This window comes from Bufo bufo, chromosome 4, assembly GCF_905171765.1.
Source record: "Bufo bufo chromosome 4, aBufBuf1.1, whole genome shotgun sequence".
Lineage (NCBI taxonomy): Eukaryota > Metazoa > Chordata > Amphibia > Anura > Bufonidae > Bufo > Bufo bufo.
Window position 1 is genome coordinate 270,850,185 of NC_053392.1, and position 18,748 is coordinate 270,868,932.

At 39.2% G+C, this 18,748-nt stretch overlaps 27 non-coding genes across 27 annotated transcripts; 14 read left to right on the forward strand and 13 right to left on the reverse strand.

Moving 5' to 3' along the window:
* Positions 1-539: 539 nt before the first annotated feature.
* TRNAL-CAA lies at positions 540-649 on the reverse strand. The gene is made up of 2 exons: positions 612-649; positions 540-585 (listed from the first exon to the last, which is right to left on the reverse strand). It is a non-coding gene; the product is annotated as a tRNA-Leu (tRNA).
* A 243-nt stretch (positions 650-892) lies between these two features.
* On the forward strand, positions 893-965 carry TRNAR-UCG. The gene has a single exon. It is a non-coding gene; the product is annotated as a tRNA-Arg (tRNA).
* A 683-nt stretch (positions 966-1,648) lies between these two features.
* TRNAL-CAA lies at positions 1,649-1,758 on the reverse strand. The gene is made up of 2 exons: positions 1,721-1,758; positions 1,649-1,694 (listed from the first exon to the last, which is right to left on the reverse strand). It is a non-coding gene; the product is annotated as a tRNA-Leu (tRNA).
* A 243-nt stretch (positions 1,759-2,001) lies between these two features.
* Positions 2,002-2,074, forward strand: TRNAR-UCG. The gene has a single exon. It is a non-coding gene; the product is annotated as a tRNA-Arg (tRNA).
* Positions 2,075-2,757: 683 nt separating this feature from the next.
* Positions 2,758-2,867, reverse strand: TRNAL-CAA. The gene is made up of 2 exons: positions 2,830-2,867; positions 2,758-2,803 (listed from the first exon to the last, which is right to left on the reverse strand). It is a non-coding gene; the product is annotated as a tRNA-Leu (tRNA).
* A 243-nt stretch (positions 2,868-3,110) lies between these two features.
* On the forward strand, positions 3,111-3,183 carry TRNAR-UCG. Its single transcript has one exon. It is a non-coding gene; the product is annotated as a tRNA-Arg (tRNA).
* Positions 3,184-3,866: 683 nt separating this feature from the next.
* Positions 3,867-3,976, reverse strand: TRNAL-CAA. The gene is made up of 2 exons: positions 3,939-3,976; positions 3,867-3,912 (listed from the first exon to the last, which is right to left on the reverse strand). It is a non-coding gene; the product is annotated as a tRNA-Leu (tRNA).
* Positions 3,977-4,219: 243 nt separating this feature from the next.
* TRNAR-UCG lies at positions 4,220-4,292 on the forward strand. Its single transcript has one exon. It is a non-coding gene; the product is annotated as a tRNA-Arg (tRNA).
* Positions 4,293-4,975: 683 nt separating this feature from the next.
* TRNAL-CAA lies at positions 4,976-5,085 on the reverse strand. The gene is made up of 2 exons: positions 5,048-5,085; positions 4,976-5,021 (listed from the first exon to the last, which is right to left on the reverse strand). It is a non-coding gene; the product is annotated as a tRNA-Leu (tRNA).
* Positions 5,086-5,328: 243 nt separating this feature from the next.
* TRNAR-UCG lies at positions 5,329-5,401 on the forward strand. The gene has a single exon. It is a non-coding gene; the product is annotated as a tRNA-Arg (tRNA).
* Positions 5,402-6,084: 683 nt separating this feature from the next.
* Positions 6,085-6,194, reverse strand: TRNAL-CAA. Its single transcript has 2 exons — positions 6,157-6,194; positions 6,085-6,130 (listed from the first exon to the last, which is right to left on the reverse strand). It is a non-coding gene; the product is annotated as a tRNA-Leu (tRNA).
* A 243-nt stretch (positions 6,195-6,437) lies between these two features.
* Positions 6,438-6,510, forward strand: TRNAR-UCG. Its single transcript has one exon. It is a non-coding gene; the product is annotated as a tRNA-Arg (tRNA).
* Positions 6,511-7,194: 684 nt separating this feature from the next.
* On the reverse strand, positions 7,195-7,304 carry TRNAL-CAA. Its single transcript has 2 exons — positions 7,267-7,304; positions 7,195-7,240 (listed from the first exon to the last, which is right to left on the reverse strand). It is a non-coding gene; the product is annotated as a tRNA-Leu (tRNA).
* A 1,008-nt stretch (positions 7,305-8,312) lies between these two features.
* On the reverse strand, positions 8,313-8,517 carry TRNAL-CAA. The gene is made up of 2 exons: positions 8,480-8,517; positions 8,313-8,358 (listed from the first exon to the last, which is right to left on the reverse strand). It is a non-coding gene; the product is annotated as a tRNA-Leu (tRNA).
* Positions 8,518-8,761: 244 nt separating this feature from the next.
* TRNAR-UCG lies at positions 8,762-8,834 on the forward strand. The gene has a single exon. It is a non-coding gene; the product is annotated as a tRNA-Arg (tRNA).
* Positions 8,835-9,377: 543 nt separating this feature from the next.
* Positions 9,378-9,450, forward strand: TRNAR-UCG. Its single transcript has one exon. It is a non-coding gene; the product is annotated as a tRNA-Arg (tRNA).
* Positions 9,451-10,134: 684 nt separating this feature from the next.
* Positions 10,135-10,339, reverse strand: TRNAL-CAA. The gene is made up of 2 exons: positions 10,302-10,339; positions 10,135-10,180 (listed from the first exon to the last, which is right to left on the reverse strand). It is a non-coding gene; the product is annotated as a tRNA-Leu (tRNA).
* Positions 10,340-10,583: 244 nt separating this feature from the next.
* On the forward strand, positions 10,584-10,656 carry TRNAR-UCG. The gene has a single exon. It is a non-coding gene; the product is annotated as a tRNA-Arg (tRNA).
* A 1,301-nt stretch (positions 10,657-11,957) lies between these two features.
* Positions 11,958-12,067, reverse strand: TRNAL-CAA. The gene is made up of 2 exons: positions 12,030-12,067; positions 11,958-12,003 (listed from the first exon to the last, which is right to left on the reverse strand). It is a non-coding gene; the product is annotated as a tRNA-Leu (tRNA).
* A 244-nt stretch (positions 12,068-12,311) lies between these two features.
* TRNAR-UCG lies at positions 12,312-12,384 on the forward strand. Its single transcript has one exon. It is a non-coding gene; the product is annotated as a tRNA-Arg (tRNA).
* Positions 12,385-12,927: 543 nt separating this feature from the next.
* On the forward strand, positions 12,928-13,000 carry TRNAR-UCG. Its single transcript has one exon. It is a non-coding gene; the product is annotated as a tRNA-Arg (tRNA).
* Positions 13,001-13,810: 810 nt separating this feature from the next.
* On the forward strand, positions 13,811-13,883 carry TRNAR-UCG. Its single transcript has one exon. It is a non-coding gene; the product is annotated as a tRNA-Arg (tRNA).
* Positions 13,884-14,567: 684 nt separating this feature from the next.
* Positions 14,568-14,677, reverse strand: TRNAL-CAA. The gene is made up of 2 exons: positions 14,640-14,677; positions 14,568-14,613 (listed from the first exon to the last, which is right to left on the reverse strand). It is a non-coding gene; the product is annotated as a tRNA-Leu (tRNA).
* Positions 14,678-14,920: 243 nt separating this feature from the next.
* On the forward strand, positions 14,921-14,993 carry TRNAR-UCG. Its single transcript has one exon. It is a non-coding gene; the product is annotated as a tRNA-Arg (tRNA).
* A 684-nt stretch (positions 14,994-15,677) lies between these two features.
* Positions 15,678-15,787, reverse strand: TRNAL-CAA. The gene is made up of 2 exons: positions 15,750-15,787; positions 15,678-15,723 (listed from the first exon to the last, which is right to left on the reverse strand). It is a non-coding gene; the product is annotated as a tRNA-Leu (tRNA).
* A 244-nt stretch (positions 15,788-16,031) lies between these two features.
* TRNAR-UCG lies at positions 16,032-16,104 on the forward strand. The gene has a single exon. It is a non-coding gene; the product is annotated as a tRNA-Arg (tRNA).
* Positions 16,105-17,403: 1,299 nt separating this feature from the next.
* Positions 17,404-17,513, reverse strand: TRNAL-CAA. Its single transcript has 2 exons — positions 17,476-17,513; positions 17,404-17,449 (listed from the first exon to the last, which is right to left on the reverse strand). It is a non-coding gene; the product is annotated as a tRNA-Leu (tRNA).
* Between the last annotated feature and the right edge of the window lie 1,235 nt (positions 17,514-18,748).

The window sequence follows — 18,748 nt, forward strand, 5'->3', positions numbered from 1 at the left end:
AACGCCACAGATCTTGGATGAATTTAAATTTTTGAGCCTGGGACCTCAGTGTACTTGTCCACCCTGACAAAGCGTTAAGATGTTGCCTGAGGGTTTGACATTTTTGGGAAAGAAAATCTACAAAATCCCTATTCAAAATGTTTAGATTTTACTTAAGAAACATTGTTATTGTAAGAAGATGGAGAATGTGTATATTTAGTGATCTGTGATGAATTGAAATCAAGGGACTGTTTTGCTAGGGTTCCTAAATTTTACTCCTAATTGTACATTTCTAGACCTCGTGGTCTAATGTATTTGGCAAAAACCTTCGGGTCAGACGATTGAGGGTTTGAGCTGTTTGGTAGTTTTCACAGTGCGTGGCTTTAATGTTCTTGCCTTCTTTTAATGTTGACAGAAATTTTTAACCATGAAACGCCAATTTGTTATATTATTTAGGTAGCTAAAGCCAAAAACTTGCCGTCAAGGGTGTGTTTTAAACCCAAATCTCATTTTGCCAAGCAGGACACCCATCTAAGGAGAAAGGAAAAAAAGAAGCACACTGTCAGAAGTGGGATTTGAACCCACGCCTCCATTTGGAGACCAGAACACCCCATACACGGAAGAGATTAACTCTTGAGTCTGGCGCCTTAGACCACTCGGCCATCCTGACAAACTCAGCAGCACCTTCAAGAGCGTTTAAAAAAAATTCGGGAAGCAAATCTACAACGTCACATTTTCGAAAAATTTTAAATTTCATTTAAGAAACATTGTTCTGTGATTAAACAATAGAGAATGTGTATAATTGGTAATATTTGACTGATTCATTGAAATAATTTTCTCCTTTGACTTTAGTTCAATGTAAATCGGTTGATTTCTGGGATCTTTTCATTTTTAGCCATGGATTCTGCCTTTTGACCGCGTGGCCTAATGGATAAGGCGTCTGACTTCGGATCAGAAGATTGAGGGTTCGAGTCCCTTCGTGGTTGCGATGATGCTTGCTTATAAAGCGGTTGTCCAGGATTCGAGAAGCGTGCTTGTTTTTGTTTTTCCAGATACAATTGACAGCTTCTAAGAGAGAAAGCACTTTGTCAGAAAGGGGATTTGAATCAACACCTTCATTTGGAGACCAGAACGCCACAGATCTTGGATGAATTTAAATTTTTGAGCCTGGGACCTCAGTGTACTTGTCCACCCTGACAAAGCGTTAAGATGTTGCCTGAGGGTTTGACATTTTTGGGAAAGAAAATCTACAAAATCCCTATTCAAAATGTTTAGATTTTACTTAAGAAACATTGTTATTGTAAGAAGATGGAGAATGTGTATATTTAGTGATCTGTGATGAATTGAAATCAAGGGACTGTTTTGCTAGGGTTCCTAAATTTTACTCCTAATTGTACATTTCTAGACCTCGTGGTCTAATGTATTTGGCAAAAACCTTCGGGTCAGACGATTGAGGGTTTGAGCTGTTTGGTAGTTTTCACAGTGCGTGGCTTTAATGTTCTTGCCTTCTTTTAATGTTGACAGAAATTTTTAACCATGAAACGCCAATTTGTTATATTATTTAGGTAGCTAAAGCCAAAAACTTGCCATCAAGGGTGTGTTTTAAACCCAAATCTCATTTTGCCAAGCAGGACACCCATCTAAGGAGAAAGGAAAAAAAGAAGCCCACTGTCAGAAGTGGGATTTGAACCCACGCCTCCATTTGGAGACCAGAACACCCCATACACGGAAGAGATTAACTCTTGAGTCTGGCGCCTTAGACCACTCGGCCATCCTGACAAACTCAGCAGCACCTTCAAGAGCGTTTAAAAAAAATTCGGGAAGCAAATCTACAACGTCACATTTTCGAAAAATTTTAAATTTCATTTAAGAAACATTGTTCTGTGATTAAACAATAGAGAATGTGTATAATTGGTAATATTTGACTGATTCATTGAAATAATTTTCTCCTTTGACTTTAGTTCAATGTAAATCGGTTGATTTCTGGGATCTTTTCATTTTTAGCCATGGATTCTGCCTTTTGACCGCGTGGCCTAATGGATAAGGCGTCTGACTTCGGATCAGAAGATTGAGGGTTCGAGTCCCTTCGTGGTTGCGATGATGCTTGCTTATAAAGCGGTTGTCCAGGATTCGAGAAGCGTGCTTGTTTTTGTTTTTCCAGATACAATTGACAGCTTCTAAGAGAGAAAGCACTTTGTCAGAAAGGGGATTTGAATCAACACCTTCATTTGGAGACCAGAACGCCACAGATCTTGGATGAATTTAAATTTTTGAGCCTGGGACCTCAGTGTACTTGTCCACCCTGACAAAGCGTTAAGATGTTGCCTGAGGGTTTGACATTTTTGGGAAAGAAAATCTACAAAATCCCTATTCAAAATGTTTAGATTTTACTTAAGAAACATTGTCATTGTAAGAAGAGGGAGAATGTGTATATTTAGTGATCTGTGATGAATTGAAATCAAGAGACTGTTTTGCTAGGGTTCCTAAATTTTACTCCTAATTGTACATTTCTAGACCTCGTGGTCTAATGTATTTGGCAAAAACCTTCGGGTCAGACGATTGAGGGTTTGAGCTGTTTGGTAGTTTTCACAGTGCGTGGCTTTAATGTTCTTGCCTTCTTTTAATGTTGACAGAAATTTTTAACCATGAAACGCCAATTTGTTATATTATTTAGGTAGCTAAAGCCAAAAACTTGCCATCAAGGGTGTGTTTTAAACCCAAATCTCATTTTGCCAAGCAGGACACCCATCTAAGGAGAAAGGAAAAAAAGAAGCCCACTGTCAGAAGTGGGATTTGAACCCACGCCTCCATTTGGAGACCAGAACACCCCATACACGGAAGAGATTAACTCTTGAGTCTGGCGCCTTAGACCACTCGGCCATCCTGACAAACTCAGCAGCACCTTCAAGAGCGTTTAAAAAAAATTCGGGAAGCAAATCTACAACGTCACATTTTCGAAAAATTTTAAATTTCATTTAAGAAACATTGTTCTGTGATTAAACAATAGAGAATGTGTATAATTGGTAATATTTGACTGATTCATTGAAATAATTTTCTCCTTTGACTTTAGTTCAATGTAAATCGGTTGATTTCTGGGATCTTTTCATTTTTAGCCATGGATTCTGCCTTTTGACCGCGTGGCCTAATGGATAAGGCGTCTGACTTCGGATCAGAAGATTGAGGGTTCGAGTCCCTTCGTGGTCGCGATGATGCTTGCTTATAAAGCGGTTGTCCAGGATTCAAGAAGCGTGCTTGTTTTTGTTTTTCCAGATACAATTGACAGCTTCTAAGAGAGAAAGCACTTTGTCAGAAAGGGGATTTGAATCAACACCTTCATTTGGAGACCAGAATGCCACAGATCTTGGATGAATTTAAATTTTTGAGCCTGGGACCTCAGTGTACTTGTCCACCCTGACAAAGCGTTAAGATGTTGCCTGAGGGTTTGACATTTTTGGGAAAGAAAATCTACAAAATCCCTATTCAAAATGTTTAGATTTTACTTAAGAAACATTGTTATTGTAAGAAGATGGAGAATGTGTATATTTAGTGATCTGTGATGAATTGAAATCAAGGGACTGTTTTGCTAGGGTTCCTAAATTTTACTCCTAATTGTACATTTCTAGACCTCGTGGTCTAATGTATTTGGCAAAAACCTTCGGGTCAGACGATTGAGGGTTTGAGCTGTTTGGTAGTTTTCACAGTGCGTGGCTTTAATGTTCTTGCCTTCTTTTAATGTTGACAGAAATTTTTAACCATGAAACGCCAATTTGTTATATTATTTAGGTAGCTAAAGCCAAAAACTTGCCATCAAGGGTGTGTTTTAAACCCAAATCTCATTTTGCCAAGCAGGACACCCATCTAAGGAGAAAGGAAAAAAAGAAGCCCACTGTCAGAAGTGGGATTTGAACCCACGCCTCCATTTGGAGACCAGAACACCCCATACACGGAAGAGATTAACTCTTGAGTCTGGCGCCTTAGACCACTCGGCCATCCTGACAAACTCAGCAGCACCTTCAAGAGCGTTTAAAAAAAATTCGGGAAGCAAATCTACAACGTCACATTTTCGAAAAATTTTAAATTTCATTTAAGAAACATTGTTCTGTGATTAAACAATAGAGAATGTGTATAATTGGTAATATTTGACTGATTCATTGAAATAATTTTCTCCTTTGACTTTAGTTCAATGTAAATCGGTTGATTTCTGGGATCTTTTCATTTTTAGCCATGGATTCTGCCTTTTGACCGCGTGGCCTAATGGATAAGGCGTCTGACTTCGGATCAGAAGATTGAGGGTTCGAGTCCCTTCGTGGTTGCGATGATGCTTGCTTATAAAGCGGTTGTCCAGGATTCGAGAAGCGTGCTTGTTTTTGTTTTTCCAGATACAATTGACAGCTTCTAAGAGAGAAAGCACTTTGTCAGAAAGGGGATTTGAATCAACACCTTCATTTGGAGACCAGAATGCCACAGATCTTGGATGAATTTAAATTTTTGAGCCTGGGACCTCAGTGTACTTGTCCACCCTGACAAAGCGTTAAGATGTTGCCTGAGGGTTTGACATTTTTGGGAAAGAAAATCTACAAAATCCCTATTCAAAATGTTTAGATTTTACTTAAGAAACATTGTTATTGTAAGAAGATGGAGAATGTGTATATTTAGTGATCTGTGATGAATTGAAATCAAGGGACTGTTTTGCTAGGGTTCCTAAATTTTACTCCTAATTGTACATTTCTAGACCTCGTGGTCTAATGTATTTGGCAAAAACCTTCGGGTCAGACGATTGAGGGTTTGAGCTGTTTGGTAGTTTTCACAGTGCGTGGCTTTAATGTTCTTGCCTTCTTTTAATGTTGACAGAAATTTTTAACCATGAAACGCCAATTTGTTATATTATTTAGGTAGCTAAAGCCAAAAACTTGCCATCAAGGGTGTGTTTTAAACCCAAATCTCATTTTGCCAAGCAGGACACCCATCTAAGGAGAAAGGAAAAAAAGAAGCACACTGTCAGAAGTGGGATTTGAACCCACGCCTCCATTTGGAGACCAGAACACCCCATACACGGAAGAGATTAACTCTTGAGTCTGGCGCCTTAGACCACTCGGCCATCCTGACAAACTCAGCAGCACCTTCAAGAGCGTTTAAAAAAAATTCGGGAAGCAAATCTACAACGTCACATTTTTGAAAAATTTAAAATTTCATTTAAGAAACATTGTTCTGTGATTAAACAATAGAGAATGTGTATAATTGGTAATATTTGACTGATTCATTGAAATAATTTTCTCCTTTGACTTTAGTTCAATGTAAATCGGTTGATTTCTGGGATCTTTTCATTTTTAGCCATGGATTCTGCCTTTTGACCGCGTGGCCTAATGGATAAGGCGTCTGACTTCGGATCAGAAGATTGAGGGTTCGAGTCCCTTCGTGGTTGCGATGATGCTTGCTTATAAAGCGGTTGTCCAGGATTCGAGAAGCGTGCTTGTTTTTGTTTTTCCAGATACAATTGACAGCTTCTAAGAGAGAAAGCACTTTGTCAGAAAGGGGATTTGAATCAACACCTTCATTTGGAGACCAGAACGCCACAGATCTTGGATGAATTTAAATTTTTGAGCCTGGGACCTCAGTGTACTTGTCCACCCTGACAAAGCGTTAAGATGTTGCCTGAGGGTTTGACATTTTTGGGAAAGAAAATCTACAAAATCCCTATTCAAAATGTTTAGATTTTACTTAAGAAACATTGTTATTGTAAGAAGATGGAGAATGTGTATATTTAGTGATCTGTGATGAATTGAAATCAAGGGACTGTTTTGCTAGGGTTCCTAAATTTTACTCCTAATTGTACATTTCTAGACCTCGTGGTCTAATGTATTTGGCAAAAACCTTCGGGTCAGACGATTGAGGGTTTGAGCTGTTTGGTAGTTTTCACAGTGCGTGGCTTTAATGTTCTTGCCTTCTTTTAATGTTGACAGAAATTTTTAACCATGAAACGCCAATTTGTTATATTATTTAGGTAGCTAAAGCCAAAAACTTGCCATCAAGGGTGTGTTTTAAACCCAAATCTCATTTTGCCAAGCAGGACACCCATCTAAGGAGAAAGGAAAAAAAGAAGCCCACTGTCAGAAGTGGGATTTGAACCCACGCCTCCATTTGGAGACCAGAACACCCCATACACAGAAGAGATTAACTCTTGAGTCTGGCGCCTTAGACCACTCGGCCATCCTGACAAACTCAGCAGCACCTTCAAGAGCGTTTAAAAAAAATTCGGGAAGCAAATCTACAACGTCACATTTTCGAAAAATTTTAAATTTCATTTAAGAAACATTGTTCTGTGATTAAACAATAGAGAATGTGTATAATTGGTAATATTTGACTGATTCATTGAAATAATTTTCTCCTTTGACTTTAGTTCAATGTAAATCGGTTGATTTCTGGGATCTTTTCATTTTTAGCCATGGATTCTGCCTTTTGACCGCGTGGCCTAATGGATAAGGCGTCTGACTTCGGATCAGAAGATTGAGGGTTCGAGTCCTTTCGTGGTCGCGATGATGCTTGCTTATTAAGCGTTTGTCCAGGTTTTCGAGAAGCGTGGTTGTTTTTGTTTTTCCAGATACAATTGACAGCTTCTAAGAGAGAAAGCACTTTGTCAGAAAGGGGATTTGAATCAACACCTTCATTTGGAGACCAAAACGCCACAGATCTTGGATGAATTTAAATTTTTGAGCCTGGGACCTCAGTGTACTTGTCCACCCTGACAAAGCGTTAAGATGTTGCCTGAGGGTTTGACATTTTTGGGAAAGCAAATCTACAAAATCCCTATTCAAAATGTTTAGATTTTACTTAAGAAACATTGTCATTGTAAGAAGATGGAGAATGTGTATATTTAGTGATCTGTGATGAATTGAAATCAAGAGACTGTTTTGCTAGGGTTCCTAAATTTTACTCCTAATTGTACATTTCTAGACCTCGTGGTCTAATGTATTTGGCAAAAACCTTCGAGTCAGACGATTAAGGGTTTGAGCTGTTTGGTAATTTTCACAGTGCGTGGCTTTAATGTTCTTGCCTTCTTTTAATGTTGACAGAAATTTTTAACCATGAAATGCCAATTTGTTATATTATTTAGGTAGCTAAAGCCAAAAACTTGCCGTCAAGGGTGTGTTTTAAACCGAAATCTCATTTTGCCAAGCAGGACACACATCTAAGGAGAAAGGAAAAAAAGAAGCACACTGTCAGAAGGGGGATTTGAACCCACGCCTCCATTTGGAGACCAGAACACCCCATACACGGAAGAGATTAACTCTTGAGTCTGGCGCCTTAGACCACTCGGCCATCCTGACAAACTCTGCGGCACCTTCAAGAGCGTTTAAAAAAAAATTCGGGAAGCAAATCTACAAAGTCACATTTTCGAAAATTTTTACATTTCATTTAAGAAACAATGTTCTGTGATTAAACAATAGAGAATGTGTATAATTGGTAATATTTGACTGATTTATTGAAATAATTTTTTCTATTGACTTTAGTTCAATGTAAATCGGTTGGTTTCTGGGATCTTTTCATTTTTAGCCATGGTTCCTGCTTTTTGACCGCGTGGCCTGATGGATAAGGCGTCTGACTTCGGATCAAAAGATTGAGGGTTCGAGTCCCTTCGTGGTTGCGATGATTCTTGCTTATAAAGCGGTTGTCCAGGATACGAGATGGTTGTGGTTGTGGTTGTTTTTGTTTTTCCAGATACAATTGACAGCTTCTAAGAGAGAAAGCACTTTGTCAGAAAGGGGATTTGATTCAACACCTTCATTTGGAGACCAGAACGCCACAGATCTTGGATGAATTTAATTTTTTGAGCCTGGGACCTCAGTGTACTTGTCTACCCTGACAAAGCGTTAGGATGTTGCCTGAGGGTTTGACATTTTTGGGAAAGCAAATCTACAAAATCCCTATTCAAAATGTTTAGATTTTACTTAAGAAACATTGTCATTGTAAGAAGATGGAGAATGTGTATATTTAGTGATCTGTGATGAATTGAAATCAAGAGACTGTTTTGCTAGGGTTCCTAAATTTTACTCCTAATTGTACATTTCTAGACCTCGTGGTCTAATGTATTTGGCAAAAACCTTCGGGTCAGACGATTGAGGGTTTGAGCTGTTTGATAGTTTTTACAGTGCGTGGCTTTAATGTTCTTGCCTTCTTTTAATGTTGACAGAAATTTTTAACCATGAAACGCCAATTTGTTATATTATTTAGGTAGCTAAAGCCAAAAACTTGCCGTCAAGGGTGTGTTTTAAACCCAAATCTCATTTTGCCAAGCAGGACACCCATCTAAGGAGAAAGGAAAAAAAGAAGCCCACTGTCAGAAGTGGGATTTGAACCCACGCCTCCATTTGGAGACCAGAACACCCCATACACGGAAAAGATTAACTCTTGAGCCTGGCGCCTTAGACCACTCGGCCATCCTGATTTGAACCTACGCCTCCATTTGGAGACCAGAACACCCCATACACGGAAGAGATTAACGCTTGAGTCTGGCGCCTTAGACCACTCGGCCATCCTGACAAACTCTGCAGCACCTTCAAGAGCGTTTAAAAAAAAATTCGGGAAGCAAATCTACAAAGTCACATTTTCGAAAATTTTTACATTTCATTTAAGAAACAATGTTCTGTGATTAAACAATAGAGAATGTGTATAATTGGTAATATTTGACTGATTCATTGAAATAATTTTTTCCATTTTTTTTAGTTCAATGTAAATCGGTTGGTTTCTGGGATCTTTTCATTTTTAGCCATGGTTCCTGTCTTTTGACCGCGTGGCCTAACGGATAAGGCGTCTGACTTCGGATCAGAAGATTGAGGGTTCGAGTCCCTTCGTGGTCGCGATGATGCTTGCTTATAAAGCGTTTGTCCAGGTTCCGAGAAGCGTGGTTGTTTTTGTTTTTCCAGATACAATTGACAGCTTCTAAGAGAGAAAGCACTTTGTCAGAAAGGGGATTTGAATCAACACCTTCATTTGGAGACCAGAACGCCACAGATCTTGGATGAATTTAAATTTTTGAGCCTGGGACCTCAGTGTACTTGTCCACCCTGACAAAGCGTTAAGATGTTGCCTGAGGGTTTGACATTTTTGGGAAAGCAAATCTACAAAATCCCTATTCAAAATGTTTAGATTTTACTTAAGAAACATTGTCATTGTAAGAAGATGGAGAATGTGTATATTTAGTGATCTGTGATGAATTGAAATCAAGAGACTGTTTTGCTAGGGTTCCTAAATTTTACTCCTAATTGTACATTTCTAGACCTCATGTATAATTGGTAATATTTGACTGATTCATTGAAATAATTTTTTCCATTGACTTTAGTTCAATGTAAATCGGTTGGTTTCTGGGATCTTTTCATTTTTAGCCATGGTTCCTGCTTTTTGACCGCGTGGCCTAATGGATAAGGCGTCTGACTTCGGATCAGAAGATTGAGGGTTCGAGTCCCTTTGTGGTTGCGATGATTCTTGCTTATAAAGCGGTTGTCCAGGATTCGAGATGGTTGTGGTTGTTTTTGTTTTTCCAGATGCAATTGACAGCTTCTAAGAGAGAAAGCACTTTGTCAGAAAGGGGATTTGAATCAACACCTTCATTTGGAGACCAGAACGCCACAGATCTTTGATGAATTTAAATTTTTGAGCCTGGGACCTCAGTGTACTTGTCCACCCTGACAAAGCATTAAGATGTTGCCTGAGGGTTTGACATTTTTGGGAAAGCAAATCTACAAAATCCCTATTCAAAATGTTTAGATTTTACTTAAGAAACATTGTCATTGTAAGAAGATGGAGAATGTGTATATTTAGTGATCTGTGATGAATTTAAATCAAGAGACTGTTTTGCTAGGGTTCCTAAATTTTACTCCTAATTGTACATTTCTAGACCTCGTGGTCTAATGTATTTGGCAAAAACCTTCGGGTCAGACGATTGAGGGTTTGAGCTGTTTGATAGTTTTTACAGTGCGTGGCTTTAATGTTCTTGCCTTCTTTTAATGTTGACAGAAATTTTTAACCATGAAACGCCAATTTGTTATATTATTTAGGTAGCTAAAGCAAAAACTTGCCGTCAAGGGTGTGTTTTAAACCCAAATCTCATTTTGCCAAGCAGGACACCCATCTAAGGAGAAAGGAAAAAAAGAAGCCCACTGTCAGAAGTGGGATTTGAACCCACGCCTCCATTTGGAGACCAGAACACCCCATACACGGAAAAGATTAACTCTTGAGCCTGGCGCCTTAGACCACTCGGCCATCCTGATTTGAACCTACGCCTCCATTTGGAGACCAGAACACCCCATACACGGAAGAGATTAACGCTTGAGTCTGGCGCCTTAGACCACTCGGCCATCCTGACAAACTCTGCAGCACCTTCAAGAGCGTTTAAAAAAAAATTCGGGAAGCAAATCTACAAAGTCACATTTTCGAAAATTTTTACATTTCATTTAAGAAACAATGTTCTGTGATTAAACAATAGAGAATGTGTATAATTGGTAATATTTGACTGATTCATTGAAATAATTCTTTCCATTTTTTTTAGTTCAATGTAAATCGGTTGGTTTCTGGGATCTTTTCATTTTTAGCCATGGTTCCTGCCTTTTGACCGCGTGGCCTAACGGATAAGGCGTCTGACTTCGGATCAGAAGATTGAGGGTTCGAGTCCCTTCGTGGTCGCGATGATGCTTGCTTATAAAGCGTTTGTCCAGGTTTCGAGAAGCGTGGTTGTTTTTGTTTTTCCAGATACAATTGACAGCTTCTAAGAGAGAAAGCACTTTGTCAGAAAGGGGATTTGAATCAACACCTTCATTTGGAGACCAGAACGCCACAGATCTTGGATGAATTTAAATTTTTGAGCCTGGGACCTCAGTGTACTTGTCCACCCTGACAAAGCGTTAAGATGTTGCCTGAGGGTTTGACATTTTTGGGAAAGCAAATCTACAAAATCCCTATTCAAAATGTTTAGATTTTACTTAAGAAACATTGTCATTGTAAGAAGATGGAGAATGTGTATATTTAGTGATCTGTGATGAATTGAAATCAAGAGACTGTTTTGCTAGGGTTCCTAAATTTTACTCCTAATTGTACATTTCTAGACCTCATGTATAATTGGTAATATTTAAATGATTCATTGAAATAATTTTTTCCATTGACTTTAGTTCAATGTAAATCGGTTGGTTTCTGGGATCTTTTCATTTTTAGCCATGGTTCCTGCTTTTTGACCGCGTGGCCTAATGGATAAGCCGTCTGACTTCGGATCAGAAGATTGAGGGTTCGAGTCCCTTTGTGGTTGCGATGATTCTTGCTTATAAAGCGGTTGTCCAGGATTCGAGATGGTTGTGGTTGTTTTTGTTTTTCCAGATGCAATTGACAGCTTCTAAGAGAGAAAGCACTTTGTCAGAAAGGGGATTTGAATCAACACCTTCATTTGGAGACCAGAACGCCACAGATCTTTGATGAATTTAAATTTTTGAGCCTGGGACCTCAGTGTACTTGTCCACCCTGACAAAGCATTAAGATGTTGCCTGAGGGTTTGACATTTTTGGGAAAGCAAATCTACAAAATCCCTATTCAAAATGTTTAGATTTTACTTAAGAAACATTGTCATTGTAAGAAGATGGAGAATGTGTATATTTAGTGATCTGTGATGAATTTAAATCAAGAGACTGTTTTGCTAGGGTTCCTAAATTTTACTCCTAATTGTATATTTCTAGACCTCGTGGTCTAATGTATTTGGCAAAAACCTTCGGGTCAGACGATTGAGGGTTTGAGCTGTTTGATAGTTTTTACAGTGCGTGGCTTTAATGTTCTTGCCTTCTTTTAATGTTGACAGAAATTTTTAACCATGAAACGCCAATTTGTTATATTATTTAGGTAGCTAAAGCCAAAAACTTGCCGTCAAGGGTGTGTTTTAAACCCAAATCTCATTTTGCCAAGCAGGACACCCATCTAAGGAGAAAGGAAAAAAAGAAGCACACTGTCAGAAGTGGGATTTGAACCCACGCCTCAATTTGGAGACCAGAACACCCCATACACGGAAAAGATTAACTCTTGAGTCTGGCGCCTTACACCACTCTGCCATCCTGACAAACTCAGCAGCACTTTCAAGAGCGTTTAAAAAAAAATTCGGGAAGCAAATCTACAAAGTCACATTTTCGAAAATGTTTACATTTCATTTAAGAAACAATGTTCTGTGATTAAACAATAGAGAATGTGTATAATTGGTAATATTTGACTGATTCATTGAAATAATTTTTTCCATTGACTTTAGTTCAATGTAAATCGGTTGGTTTCTGGGATCTTTTCATTTTTAGCCATGGTTCCTGCCTTTTGACCGCGTGGCCTAACGGATAAGGCGTCTGACTTCGGATCAGAAGATTGAGGGTTCGAGTCCCTTCGTGGTCGCGATGATGCTTGCTTATAAAGCGTTTGTCCAGGTTTCGAGAAGCGTGGTTGTTTTTGTTTTTCCAGATACAATTGACAGCTTCTAAGAGAGAAAGCACTTTGTCAGAAAGGGGATTTGAATCAACACCTTCATTTGGAGACCAGAACGCCACAGATCTTGGAAGAATTTAAATTTTTGAGCCTGGGACCTCAGTGTACTTGTCCACCCTGACAAAGCGTTAAGATGTTGCCTGAGGGTTTGACATTTTTGGGAAAGCAAATCTACAAAATCCCTATTCAAAATGTTTAGATTTTACTTAAGAAACATTGTCATTGTAGGAAGATGGAGAATGTGTATATTTAGTGATCTGTGATGAATTGAAATCAAGAGACTGTTTTGCTAAGGTTCCTAAATTTTACTCCTAATTGTACATTTCTAGACCTCGTGTATAATTGGTAATATTTGACTGATTCATTGAAATAATTTTTTCCATTGACTTTAGTTCAATGTAAATCGGTTGGTTTCTGGGATCTTTTCATTTTTAGCCATGGTTCTTGCGTTTTGACCACGTGGCCTAATGGATAAGGCGTCTGACTTCGGATCAGAAGATTGAGGGTTCGAGTCCCTTCGTGGTCGCGATGATGCTTGCTTATAAAGCGTTTGTCCAGGTTTCGAGAAGCGTGGTTGTTTTTGTTTTTCCAGATACAATTGACAGCTTCTAAGAGAGAAAGCACTTTGTCAGAAAGGGGATTTGAATCAAAACCTTCATTTGGAGACCAAAACGCCACAGATCTTGGATGAATTTAAATTTTTGAGCCTAGGACCTCAGTGTACTTGTCCACCCTGACAAAGCGTTAAGATGTTGCCTGAGGGTTTGATATTTTTGGGAAAGCAAATCTACAAAATCCCTATTCAAAATGTTTAGATTTTACTTAAGAAACATTGTCATTGTAAGAAGATGGAGAATGTGTATATTTAGTGATCTGTGATGAATTGAAATCAAGAGACTGTTTTGCTAGGGTTCCTAAATTTTACTCCTAATTGTACATTTCTAGACCTCGTGGTCTAATGTATTTGGCAAAAACCTTCGGGTCAGACGATTAAGGGTTTGAGCTGTTTGGTAATTTTCACAGTGCGTGGCTTTAATGTTCTTGCCTTCTTTTAATGTTGACAGAAATTTTTAACCATGAAACGCCAATTTGTTATATTATTTAGGTAGATAAAGCCAAAAACTTGCCGTCAAGGGTCTGTTTTAAACCCAAATCTCATTTTGCCAAGCAGGACACACATCTAAGAAACATTGTTCTGTGATTAAACAATAGAGAATGTGTATAATTGGTAATATTTTACTGATTTATTGAAAAAATTTTCTCCTTTGACTTTAGTTCAATGTAAATCGGTTGATTTCTGGGATCTTTTCATTTTTAGCCATGGATCCTGCCTTTTGACCGCGTGGCCTAACGGATAAGGCGTCTGACTTCGGATCAGAAGATTGAGGGTTCGAGTCCCTTTGTGGTTGTGATGATTCTTGCTTATAAAGCGGTTGTCCAGGATTCGAGATGGTTGTGGTTGTTTTTGTTTTTCCAGATACAATTGACAGCTTCTAAGAGAGAAAGCACTTTGTCAGAAAGAGGATTTGAATCCACAAATTCATTTGGAGACCAGAACGCCACAGATCTTGGATGAATTAAAATTTTTGAGCCTGGGACCTCAGTGTACTTGTCCACCCTGACAAAGCATTAAGATGTTGCCTGAGGGTTTGACATTTTTGGGAAAGCAAATCTACAAAATCCCTATTCAAAATGTTTAGATTTTACTTAAGAAACATTGTCATTGTAAGAAGATGGAGAATGTGCATATTTAGTGATCTGTGATAAATTTAAATCAAGAGACTGTTTTGCTAGGGTTCCTAAATTTTACTCCTAATTGTACATTTTGTCGACCTCGTGGTCTAATGTATTTGGCAAAAACCTTCGGGTCAGACGATTGAGGGTTTGAGCTGTTTGATAGTTTTTACAGTGCGTGGCTTTAGTGTTCTTGCCTTCTTTTAATGTTGACAAATTTTTAACCATAAAACGCCAATTTGTTATATTATTTAGGTAGCTAAAGCCAAAAACTTGCCGTCAAGGGTGTGTTTTAAACCCAAATCTCATTTTGCCAAGCAGGACACCCATCTAAGGAGAAAGGAAAAAAAGAAGCACACTGTCAGAAGTGGGATTTGAACCCACGCCTCCATTTGGAGACCAGAACACCCCATACACGGAAGAGATTAACTCTTGAGTCTGGCGCCTTAGACCACTGCGCCATCCTGACAAACTCAGCAGCACCTTCAAGAGCGTTTAAAAAAAATTCGGGAAGCAAATCTACAAAGTCACATTTTTTAAAATTTTTAAATTTCATTTAAGAAACATTGTTCTGTGATTAAACAATAGAGAATGTGTATAATTGGTAATATTTGACAGATTCATAGAAATAATTTTTTCCATTGACTTTAGTTCAATTTAAATCGGTTGATTTCTGGGATCTTTTCATTTTTAGCCATGGTTCCTGCCTTTTGACCGTGTGGCCAAATGGATAAGGCGTCTGAGTTCGGATCAGAAGATTGAGGGTTCGAGTCCCTTCGTGGTCGCGATGATGCTTGCTTATAAAGCTGTTTTTCCAGGATTCGAGAAGCGTGGTTGTTTTTGTTTTTCAAGATACAATTGACAGCTTCTAAGAGAGAAAGCACTTTGTCAGAAAAGGGTTTTGAATCAACACCTTCATTTGGAGACCAGAACGCCACAGATCCTGGATGAATTTAAATTTTTGAGCCTGGGACCTCAGTGTACTTGTCCACCCTGACAAAGCGTTAAGATGTTGCCTGAGGGTTTGACGTTTTTGGGAAAGCAAATCTACAAAATCCCTATTCAAAATGTTTAGATTTTACTTAAGAAACATTGTTATTGTAAGAAGATGGAGAATGTGTATATTTAATGATCTGTGATGAATTGAAATCAAGAGACTGTTTTGCTAGGGTTCCTAAATTTTACTCCTAATTGTACATTTCTAGACCTCGTGGTCTAATGTATTTGGCAAAAACCTTCGGGTCAGACGATTGAGGGTTTTAGCTGTTTGGTAGTTTTCACAGTGCGTGGCTTTAATGTTCTTGCCTTCTTTTAATGTTGACAGAAATTTTTAACCATGAAACGCCAATTTGTTATATTATTTAGGTAGCTAAAGCCAAAAACTTGCCGTCAAGGGTGTGTTTTAAACCCAAATCTCATTTTGCCAAGCAGGACACCCATCTAAGGAGAAAGGAAAAAAAGAAGCACACTGTCAGAAGTGGGATTTGAACCCACGCCTCAATTTGGAGACCAGAACACCCCATACACGGAAAAGATTAACTCTTGAGTCTGGCGCCTTACACCACTCGGCCATCCTGACAAACTCTGCAGCACTTTCAAGAGCGTTTAAAAAAAAATTCGGGAAGCAAATCTACAAAGTCACATTTTCGAAAATGTTTACATTTCATTTAAGAAACAATGTTCTGTGATTAAACAATAGAGAATGTGTATAATTGGTAATATTTGACTGATTCATTGAAATAATTTTTTCCATTGACTTTAGTTCAATGTAAATCGGTTGGTTTCTGGGATCTTTTCATTTTTAGCCATGGTTCCTGCCTTTTGACAGCGTGGCCTAATGGATAAGGCGTCTGACTTCGGATCAGAAGATTGAGGGTTCGAGTCCCTTCGTGGTCGCGATGATGCTTGCTTATAAAGCGTTTGTCCAGGTTTCGAGAAGCGTGGTTGTTTTTGTTTTTCCAGATACAATTGACAGCTTCTAAGAGAGAAAGCACTTTGTCAGAAAGGGGATTTGAATCAACACCTTCATTTGGAGACCAGAACGCCACAGATCTTGGAAGAATTTAAATTTTTGAGCCTGGGACCTCAGTGTACTTGTCCACCCTGACAAAGCGTTAAGATGTTGCCTGAGGGTTTGACATTTTTGGGAAAGCAAATCTACAAAATCCCTATTCAAAATGTTTAGATTTTACTTAAGAAACATTGTCATTGTAGGAAGATGGAGAATGTGTATATTTAGTGATCTGTGATGAATTGAAATCAAGAGACTGTTTTGCTAAGGTTCCTAAATTTTACTCCTAATTGTACATTTCTAGACCTCGTGTATAATTGGTAATATTTGACTGATTCATTGAAATAATTTTTTCCATTGACTTTAGTTCAATGTAAATTGGTTGGTTTCTGGGATCTTTTCATTTTTAGCCATGGTTCCTGCCTTTTGACCGCGTGGCCTATTGGATAAGGCGTCTGACTTCGGGTCAGAAGATTTAGGGTTCGAGTCCCTTCGTGGTCGCGATGATGCTTGCTTATAAAGCGTTTGTCCAGGTTTCGAGAAGCGTGGTTGTTTTTGTTTTTCCAGATACAATTGACAGCTTCTAAGAGAGAAAGCACTTTGTCAGAAAGGGGATTTGAATCAACACTTTCATTTGGAGACCAGAACGCCACAGATCTTGGATGAATTTAAATTTTTGAGCCTGGGACCTCAGTGTACTTGTCCACCCTGACAAAGCGTTAAGATGTTGCCTGAGGGTTTGACATTTTTGGGAAAGCAAATCTACAAAACCCCTATTCAAAATGTTTAGATTTTACTTAAGAAACATTGTCATTGTAAGAAGATGGAGAATGTGTATATTTAGTGATCTGTGATGAATTGAAATCAAGAGACTGTTTTGCTAGGGTTCCTAAATTTTACTCCTAATTGTACATTTCTAGACCTCGTGGTCTAATGTATTTGGCAAAAACCTTTGGGTCAGACGATTGAGGGTTTGAGCTGTTTGGTAGTTTTCACAGTGCGTGGCTTTAATGTTCTTGCCTTCTTTTAATGTTGACAGAAATTTTTAACCATGAAACGCCAATTTGTTATATTATTTAGGTAGCTAAAGCCAAAAACTTGCCGTCAAGGGTGTGTTTTAAACCCAAATCTCATTTTGGCAAGCAGGACACTCATCTAAGGAGAAAGGAAAAAAAGAAGCACACTGTCAGAAGTGGGATTTGAACCCACGCCTCCATTTGGAGACCAAAAGACCCCATACACGGAAGAGATTAACTCTTGAGTCTGGTGCCTTAAACCACTTGGCCATCCTGACAAACTCAGCAGCACCTTTAAGAGCGTTTAAAAAAAATTCGGGAAGCAAATCAACAGTCACATTTTCGAAAAATTTTAAATTTCATTTAACCTCCTCAGGACCGCCGTACGCAGGATTGCATCTTTGCGGCGGCCCTGCTCTTCTGGGTGGACGCGCCGGCGCGTCCCCCCGCGAGACGCGAGATTTCCTGTGAACGCGCGCACACAGGCGCGCGCGTTCACAGGAACGGAAGGTAAGAGAGTGGATCTCCAGCCTGCCAGCGGCGATCGTTCGCTGGCAGGCTGGAGATGTGTTTTTTTTAACCCCTAACAGGTATATTAGACGCTGTTTTGATAACAGCGTCTAATATACCTGCTACCTGGTCCTCTGGTGGTCCCCTTTCTTTGGATCGACCACCAGAGGACACAGGTAGCTCAGTAAATATGTTGCACCAAGCACCACTACACTACACCCCCCCTGTCACTTATTAACCCCTTATTCACCCTTGATCACCCCATATAGACTCCCTGATCACCCCCCTGTCATTGATTACCCCCCTGTCATTGATCAACCCCCTGTAAAGCTCCATTCAGATGTCCGCATGATTTTTACGGATCCACTGATAGATGGATCGGATCCGCAAAACGCATACGGACGTCTGAATGAAGCCTTACAGGGGCGTGATTAATGACTGTGGTGATCACCCCATATAGACTCCCTCATCACCCCCCTGTCATTGATTACACCCCTGTCATTGATCAACCCCCTGTAAAGCTCCATTCAGATGTCCACATGATTTTTACGGATCCACTGATAGATGGATCGGATCCGCAAAACGCATACGGACGTCTGAATGAAGCCTTACAGGGGCGTGATCAATGACTGTGGTGATCACCCCATATAGACTCCCTGATCACCCCCCTGTCATTGATTACACCCCTGTCATTGATCAACCCCCTGTAAAGCTCCATTCAGATGTCCACATGATTTTTACGGATCCACTGATAGATGGATCGGATCCGCAAAACGCATGCGGACGTCTGAATGAAGCCTTACAGGGGCGTGATCAATGACTGTGGTGATCACCCCATATAGACTCCAGCACTCTCCAGCCTTGATCCTTAATGCTTTATTTCACCAACAAATGCGACGTTTCGATCAGTGTGATCTTTCTCAAGCAATCTAACAATGTGAACTAAACAGCGGATACATATACCCTACAAAGTCGGTCACATGACCTAATCAATTATGCAAAT